We start from the raw sequence: 8,919 nt of genomic DNA on the forward strand, positions 1-8,919 counted from the left end.
ATGTTTGTGCAGGTAAATGGATGCTATTCAGTTTTTGAACCCTTACTTAGGACGAATTGTGTCTGTGTCCCTGGGAACCTCTGGACCTGTCGTGTAAGTCCTACCTGGGCCTGTAGTCCTTCCCCTGGGGCCCTACCCTGTCAGGTGACACCGTGGTGACCCTTCAAAGGCAAACTTGGGGGCAGGGGGGGGGAGGGGCGGATCTGTCTACTTGCCCCAGCCAGAGACCCTGCCCTCAGAAGTCCCTGTGCGGTTTATGGCTGGGTCTCGCTAACTTGTCCCTAAAGGGGTACAGTGTGAGAGCAGGGACCCAGGTGGCCTTTGAGATGCACACAGGGCTCTGCTGTCTGCAGGACCTGGTACAGCTGGACTCTCCACACACTCTAGGAGGGGCTCATATGCTCCCTGGGTTCAGAAGGGGAAACTGAGGCAAGGGGCCGTACATCATCACTCGGCCCAGGACTAGCTGCTCGGAAGTGGCCAATGGAGTCTGGCATTTCAGGCCCCCTCCTTCCTGGGACCCCTCTGGCTCCTGAGCTCAGGAGGACCATCCCACAGGTGGCACTTGAGCTCTGGGCAGCTATGCCTTGGGGGCCCCAGTCCTGGGGGTGCTGGAAACAGTAAGGGTCTTAGATCAAGCCCAGCCTCCAGAGCAGAGGCCTGACAAGGCCTAAGCCAACTCCCCAAGGACGGAGGGTCAGGCCTCGGTCTTGGGGACCAAGCCTAATGGGGTCGGGAGCTGGTAGAGTGCTTTGCAGGGGACTGTGAAAAGGTGTGGACCTGGGGATAGCGTGGGTGCTCTGGGTGCAGCATGGGCCTGAGAGGCTGTAGCTTGGCTTTGTCTGTCTTCTGCAAGGCAGCCAGCAGAGGGCGCCCACGCCCCTCCCTGGCTATGTGAACCACCCAGAGACTGCAGGGCCAGGTGCTGAGTGCTGGGCGGGCCGCAGAGGGCCCCAGCGTGGGCTGGCCTGTCGGGTGCTCTTTCAGCCGGGCTCTGGTGATGGCTCATAACCTCTTCCAGGGACCAGGCACTCTGGTGGCCACTCTGAGGGCCACCAGGACACTGCTGCTGCCTGGAGAGCCTTCAGGCCCGCCTCTCGATGCTGACCCTCTGGGCTCATGGGTTTCTGCCAATGGCTGCAACTCACCATGCCCCCCATGCTGTGACACCAGCTCCATGGGGTCCCAGCACACCCTGGGGCAAGACTGGAGCCCTATTTTTCGCAGCCCCCCCCCTCCCCTCCTTCTCACACCCCGTCCCTGCACTGGCCCTGAGCGAAGCATGCGTCCAGCCCTCCACTGGGCACTGGAGGTCCCTCAGGACCGTCTCCAGGAACAACGTTCCTTCTAAAGGCATTGTGAGCTCCTTTCCCTGGCCTTGTAGGGGCTGGCAGGCCGGTGAGGGGCTCAGGAGTAGGGGTGGGCCTTGGCCCAGTGGCCAATGAGCCCTACGGCTGGGCTCAGCTGGACATGCTCAGCTCTGCCTCCTGGGCCCTGGCGGCCAATCAGCCTCACAGCCACAGGGGAGGGGGCCGAGGAGGTTCAGGGAAAAGGGGGGTGGGGGACGGAAGAGCAGTGGGTCTGCACTCCAGATCCCGGGTGACACGGGGTAACTATCTCAGTGGCACCAGGGTGACCGGCCCTGGTCCCCACTGTCCCTTCACCAAAGACCTTGCCTGGACGTCCGCAGGATGGCCAACGTGCCGCTCTGGGGGGGCCACACCCCTTCCCGTGGCCCCTAACGGCCAGAGCCTTCCCTCTGTCCAGGGTCCCCTGGTGGTGGGGGGGTGCCTCTGGGTGCAGGGAGGGACCTGAGGAAGGTACAGGCCATGCCCCTCTCCAACGGCCCCAGCCGGGTCATGGGGGAGAGGCTGGGCGTCGTTTGCCCACATCGCAGACCTCGGGGCACCAAGGTGGACGTCGGTTGGGACGGGACAATTGAGGAACAGCCTATGGGAAAGGTCCCTGCGTCGGGACCCTCCTCCTTGCCTCCTGAACACACCTGCCCCTGCCCCAGCACCCTCCTGGCACCTGGGCAAGGCCAGCCTGCGGCCCACTCACCTGGCTGGGTCAGTACAGCTCACACAGGATGCTTCATGGGCAGCTCCAAAAATAATGCATTTAGAAAGACTAGTTTAGGGGCCGAGGCCCAGCCCAGCTTGAAGAGGATTCGTGCCGTGGGGCTGACAGCCCCCCTGGCCCACTGTTACACACAAGTGTGGGGTGTGTCCCATGGCGGAGTCTGTGCCCCCGGCTGCAGTCCCAGCACCCCCACCTTCGCCCTGGCTGATCCCACCTGTCCTCGCCTGCACCCATGTCGCCCCACATCTGGGTCTTCATAGGATTTGGAGCCTTCGGGTGCTGACCCGTCCTGTGTGGAGGCAGGTCCTCCAGGCAACACTGGGCAGGCGCCCCCCTCACAGGCACCCTCCCGCACTGCCTTTGGGGGCCTCCCGGGTGCTCTGCGGGAGAAGGGAACTCCTGGAGGGCAAGCGGAAGGTTCCCTTGGCCGTCCATCCCGTCCCTCCGTCCCTGCGTTCGTCTCCATTTCTCCCCAGGGGGAAACTCCACTTTGTATTTTCATTTTTCTGGTGTGGGCAGCTTTTATAATACTCCATTTCATTAAAATGTGTACTTCGTTTTTATTTCATTTATTTTTTAAATATATTTTTTTATTGATTTCAGAGAGGAAGGGAGAGGGAGAAAGAGATAGAAACATCAGTGAGGAGAGAGAATCATGGATCTGCTGCCCCCCTGCACGCCCCCTACCAGGGACTGAGCCCACAACCCAGGACTGTGCCCTGACCAGGAATTGAACCGTGATCTCCTGGTTCATAGGTCAATGCTCAACCGCTGTCCCACACCGGCCGGGCAAAATGTGTAATTTATGTTTAAAACTGGCAGCGCAAGACAAAGCCACAGTCTCCCAGAAGAGCTCAGGGCTGCAGGAGGCGGGGGTGGGGGTGGGGGAGGCCCTTTGGGGCAGGGCAGGCGGGCAGGGCCGGCAGAGGGCGCCCCTGCAGGAGCTGAACCTGGGATACCGTCCTCACTCTGCTTCTCAGCAGTTCTCCTTCCTTCCTGTGGTCAGACAGCTCCCACTTCCCAGCACGATGAACTCGGCTCTCTGCGTGCCCCTACGGCCAGCGAATGCCCTGCCACTCGGCTGGGCTGGTGCTAGCAGGCTGTCCCTGCGTCCGAGCAGAGGGCTGTCACTGCGTTGTATTTTAATTAAGGAATCTGACAGGCAATATGTTTCCTGCCTCTGCTGCCGGTGGCCATTAGCCTTCCAGACACAGGGGGCAGCTCATCGGCTCCCGGCCTCCCCAGGGGCTGCAGGCCTGACAGGAGGCCTCTGTGAGTTGCTGAGGAGGGTCCAGGCTGGGGAACACCTCCCTCGAGTCCCAGCCACCAGCCTCCCCCAGCTCCTCCTAGCTGCCCCTCCCCGAGCCCAGAACACTTGGCCAAATGCTGAGAAGCCTGGGATGCAGAGGCTTCCCCAGGGGCAGGGGCAGGGCAGACTCTCATCTCCGCATTCCTGAACCCTAAGATCCACCTGTTAGCACAGGCCAGCCAGGGACAGGGCCCCACAGAACCGGCTTTTCCAGCCGCCCCACATCACCGGCCTCGCCCAGGGGTGCGGGGTGCGGGAGGAGGGGGAAGAAGGTGGGGCCCCCAAGGAGAAGAGAAGGTTTCTCCTGGTCGAGGTTCTTGCCTGAGTCTGTGTAAGGGCCGGAGCCTCAGAATAGGTGCCGGTTACCCTGGTGACCTGGGTCCCAGGGGGTCCGGGAGGAGGGGGTGGGGAGGAGGGACAGAGTGCTCCCGCCCTGTGCTCCCCAGCTCACACCAGGCACACTCACTCACTCACTACATGACCACACACCCCCTCCCCGTTCCCCACTCCTGCTCTCCACCCACCCAGGCCCTGCCAGCCTCCTCCTCCCGCCCCAGGAGGTAGGGGGCCCGCTCAGTTTCCTCAGCGCCCTCTGGGTGCCCCCTGCTGTCCGAGGGCCCCTCGCCCACAGCACCGCCAGACAGCACTCTGCCCAGATAGCACTCTGCAGACGGGACCCCCACTGCCCAGTGCCTCAGGCCCCCGGCCAGCTGGCACGCCCAGGACCCGGGCTAACCCGCTGCTCCAAATCCCAAATCCCACGGAGGAAGGCCTCTCCTCAGCTTCCCTAACAGGACAGGGCGCTGGGTGGTGGGGGCTCCCTGTGACTCTCCCCAGGACCCCACCCCACCCACTGTCCCCTCCCCAGATGCTCCTCAGCCCATCCTCCCGCAGGGCCCTCCCTGCCTGCTGGCTCCTGTGACCACGACTGGCCAGCACCCAGGACCTGGGAGAGCCGCAGAGGCCTGGCTCACGGAGGCTCTGGACGCCAGCGTGGGCCCTCCCCTGGCCTCAGGCCCCTCCTCTCCTCCTCCCCTCCCCCTGCCTCGGCACGCCCCGCTGCCCCTCCTTCCCCTCCCCTGCCCCCAGCTCCTCCCTGCACTTCCTCTGCACCCCTCCAGTCTGCCTGTCTCTCTCCCCTGTGAGTCAGCAGGAGCTCAGGCCACCCCAGCCTGCCAGTCGGGGGCCCTCCCCAGGCCTCCTTATTTCCAGAAGGCTCTGCATCCCAGGCTTCTCAGCATTTGGCCAAGTGTGGGGCCCTGCCCACTGCCAGCCCCACCCCCACCCCCACCCCAGCCAGCCTCCTTCCTGGGGAGGGGGTCAGGACCAAGAAGCCAGAGAGCTGACCCTGGGGGTCCCACCTCCCCCTGCCTGCCTTGCCCCCAGGCTGACCAGGACCAGGGCCTTGCCACCCCCACTTGTGAGTCCATTCCAGTGGGGGCTGGGTGGCAGGAAGGGTGGCAGTGAGAGAAGGAGGGGGGCCCTGCTGAGAGTCCCAGGGCCCTGCCCCTGAGGAACGGAGGGAAGGAGGGGACGCATGGCTGCCCAGAGCTGTGGGCTGTCTATCCGCTAGAGGCCTGGCCGGGCCAGACCAGTCACTGCAGCTTATCTAGTATCTCCACCTGGGGCCTTTGTGGGGGGGGGTGGGGGGCTGCTAGACCCTCTGGCCACACCTCCCAGGGCCCAGGGCCCATCCTCAGGGCTGCCACACCCCACCCTGGGCCCCCCTTGTGGCTCGGTCAGCTCAGGCCCAGCGGCACAGCCTCCCTGCCCCCAGGCCTGCAGAAGCGAGGACCCCTCCCCCACCACTTGGCCACCAGGCCCAGCTGCCTCCCTCTCTCCCCAGGTGGAGGCTCTGCTAGTGAAGTCACCACCTTCCTTATTCCTTCTCCTCGGCGTGGGGTTGCCATCTTGTTTGTCTTTATCCAATGTTACTTAAAGGAGAAAACGCGCTTACTTAAAATGTTAACTGTGAGTTCTGCAAGCTGGAATTCTTTTATTTGCCTCTAGGGCAGACACGTTCCAATCAGCAAAGACGGGAGCCTAGACATGGGACCCCACGAGCATCTCTCCATCCAGGACTGACTCGTCCACAGGCTCCACATGGAAGGAAGGGAGGGAGGGAAGAAGGGAGGGAGGAAAGGAGGGAGGGAGGGTAGGCTTGGGGGGTGCTCATTGTCTCCCAGGTTCCCAGGCAACGTGAGACTGTGCCCTGCCTTGGGCTGCATAGCCCCCCAGGAGAGACAACGGACTCCCCACAAGCAGTGCCGGCCCCTCTGCCGAGGCCCCAAGAGGTAGGCAGGCTGGAGGTTGCTGAGCCTCCACGGATGGTCCCAGGACTGGAAAGGGCATGCGCTGAGGATGATTCTGTCCTTGATGCCTCAGGGAAGTCGGGCACCCCCATGACCCTGCTAGGTCCAGACCCCACCTGAGCCTGTGGCCTCGCCAGAAGCGGGGGCCGGGGGAGGGGCCCCCAGAGCTCCAGGGTCTCCCAGCCCAGCCCTGCACACCCACAGACCACAGAGCAGGTGGTCCAGGATCCGAGCAGGCCCAGGGGGCAGGTCGCTCCGGTCTCTCCTCGCTGGGTCTCAAGCTTCCGGGCAGTGAGGGGCACCTTCTGCCGCCCAGTAATTTACACACAGATGGAGGGGAGGTGGAGGAGGGGCCGCAGGGGTCTCCAGTGCAACCTGCACCCCCACCCAGCCACAGTTCAGCCGGTGACCCCGCCGTGACCCAGAGCACTTCATCTCCCAGATCTGCAGGACGAAAGCCAGGAAATGTTTGGATGGGAGCCCGATCCTCCTCAGCCGGTGAGGGGGGGGGGGGCGGGGGGGGCGGGCGTGGTCCCCCACGGGGTCACCAAGCCGGCTCCCTCCTGCTTCACCAGGGTAGGCTGGGCAGGGACCCTCACAGGAAGCTGAGGGCAGTGGGCCTCAAGGACACCCCAAGTGGAGGCAGCCTCCACTTCCTGCTGGGAGCCCACTGCGGCCTCGCCCTCTGGCCCAGGCCTGCTCGCCCCAGTGACCGCTGCAGGCTGGCCCACTGTTGTTTGCCATCGGGAGTTTGCAGGAAGGCTCAGGGCCTCTGCCGGGGGAGGGGGGTGGCGGGGGGTGGCGGGGAGGGGGGTGGCGGGGAGTGGTGAGCCAGCCCTGCCCACCGACTGACACTGTAGGATTGGTGCTGGAACCGCTCATGCTGAACCCCCCACACACCCACACCACCCACACACACACACACACACAGACCCCTCACAGACACACACCACTGGCACATCCCCCACTGCCCACACAGGCACAGACAGCGACACACACCTTCCCCCGGGTGTCTCCTGCCCGCGCCAGCTACAGCCCCACCCCACCCCCCACACAGACAGGCTGCTGGCAGCTGGCTGGGGTTTCCTAGGAAACGACTCCACCATCCTGGCATTGGAGTCTCAGGGGCCTCCGGCACGTGCGGACAAGCCCCCAGAGCGGGACTGAGGCTGCAGGTGGGCACAGCTGGATGCAGAGGTGCCCGGTGCGCCGAGGGGGCCGGCTTCAGGGGACAGGACAGGTCAGCAGTGCCCCTTCCTGAGATGCCTGCTGTCCTGCAGTCAGAGCTGAGAGAGGAGAGGACGAGGGCAGGGCTGGAGTCCTGCTTGCCCGCCTGGCACAAGCGTGGGGACAGGGACTTCGGGGTCAAGACCTGAGCCTCTGCGAGGGCCACAGGAGGGACCACGTCCAAGACCCTGCGTTGGCAGCCAGTCCCCCTCTGCCCCAAGCACCCTTGGGTGTGGACCCAGGTGTCCACATGCTGACGGAGGCCAGGCAGGGCCTGGAGGGTGAGAGAGGCCAGGCCATGCCCTGAAGGTGCAGAGGGAAGCGATGGTTCACGCCGTTCCGGACACTGGCTGGAGGGGTGAAGGCGAGTGCTCCGCCTTGGAGCGCCTGCAGGGCTGCCACGCCTGCCACGGCACACTCCTGGCCTCCAGGTGGGCTGTGGGCCCGAGGTCCGAGCCCGTCTACCTTAATCACTCTCCATCGAAGTGCCAGAGGCCAGCACAGAACAGCGTCTGCAGCAAATTAATCCTCTGAGTCGCTGCCCCCGATGCCCGACATCGTTCTGGACCCAGCCATCTGGGCGGCGGGCTCAGGGCTGCAGGGGGACTTCGGCGTAGACTCCGTGTGGCCCTCTGAGCCTCCCTGCCCCTGTGAGACGGGCTGGCCTGGAGACCCTGTGTCCCACTTGGAGGAGGAGCTCCGGGAGGGACTGCTGGGGACAGGGTGCCTGCTGGGAGCTCGGGGACCCAGGGGGCAGGGAGGGCATCTGTGGGCCTGGAGGAAGGAGGTCAGAACAAGTGGGGCAGAAAATGGGATGAGTGCACCAGGCAGGGGAGGGGGAGCCAGAGGCTGGGCACAGCGCCTGTAGGGGGAGGGGTGGGGGAGGGGGAGAGGGGTTCCCAGAGGGGCCTGGTCTGGGACAGCCGGGCCAGGCCCAGCCCACACGTGCTCTGCACACTTGCCGGTCACAGCACTGTGCACGCCGCACCAGGGCGCTCGAGGAGCCGTGAGCTGCGCTGCCCGTGATGAGGAACATGCTGGCGACACCCTGGACACGGGGACCTGGCCGCTGGCAGCTCTGTCTGCAGCCTCGCCCGGCTCTCAGGGTCACAGGGAGTCACCGGAATGCCAGCCTGGTGCTGTCGCGTGGATGGGCATTGACCCCGCGCACCCGCTTCCTGCCGCTGAGCAGTGCATTCGCCGAGGCGGGCTGAGCACGCAGAGTATCTGAGAGCCGCCTGGCTGCCTGCGCCGTGGAGGGTTCCACGGCACCTTTGGTTTGGGAACCCCACTTCCTACTCCTATTGGTTCGCTCTTTGGATTCACCAGCTTTTGGCCTGTTTCCTCGAATGGGGGGTCCCTACCCAGGGAGTCTGGGAACCTGCACGGAAACAAGGGCCCCTTCCAGAGAGAAGCTGACCCACCGGGGCCGCGTGGCATTTCCTCCCTTGGGCAGCGCAGGTGCCACCGGGGACTTCCCCGACGTCCACTCGCCCCGCCTCCCACCACGGGCGTGGGGCGGAGCCCACCATCACCCCGTCACACACGTGCTTCGTGACACTTGGGTAATTATTCCAAAGTAACTGGTGTCCCTCGCAGTCCCCCGCGGCTTTGCTCACTTAGAACATCAGTGAGCGGTGTCTGGGGCGTCCGGGTGGAGACCGGTCATCGCGCATTTGCCGAAACCCACAGAACCGACGACGACGAGAAGGGGGAACCTGAGGCAACTACAGGCGCTACTTAGTGACGACCCAGCAGCCCGGGCTCACGGACAGCAGCGCACGCACCCACAGTGCAGGGTGCGCGGGGCACCGTCCCCCAGGGAGGGGAGCTCTGCGGCCTGCCCGCTCCCCTGCTCTAAAATAGAAAGCCTATTAATGTTTTAAAGCTTATTAATTATTTTAAAAATAGCCCCCGACTGCCAAAGGGGCCCTGAAGGACTGCAGGACTTGGGGGCCGTGGCCCTGGCTCAGGCCTCACTGCATGGGC

This window comes from Eptesicus fuscus, chromosome 17 (assembly GCF_027574615.1).
Source record: "Eptesicus fuscus isolate TK198812 chromosome 17, DD_ASM_mEF_20220401, whole genome shotgun sequence".
Lineage (NCBI taxonomy): Eukaryota > Metazoa > Chordata > Mammalia > Chiroptera > Vespertilionidae > Eptesicus > Eptesicus fuscus.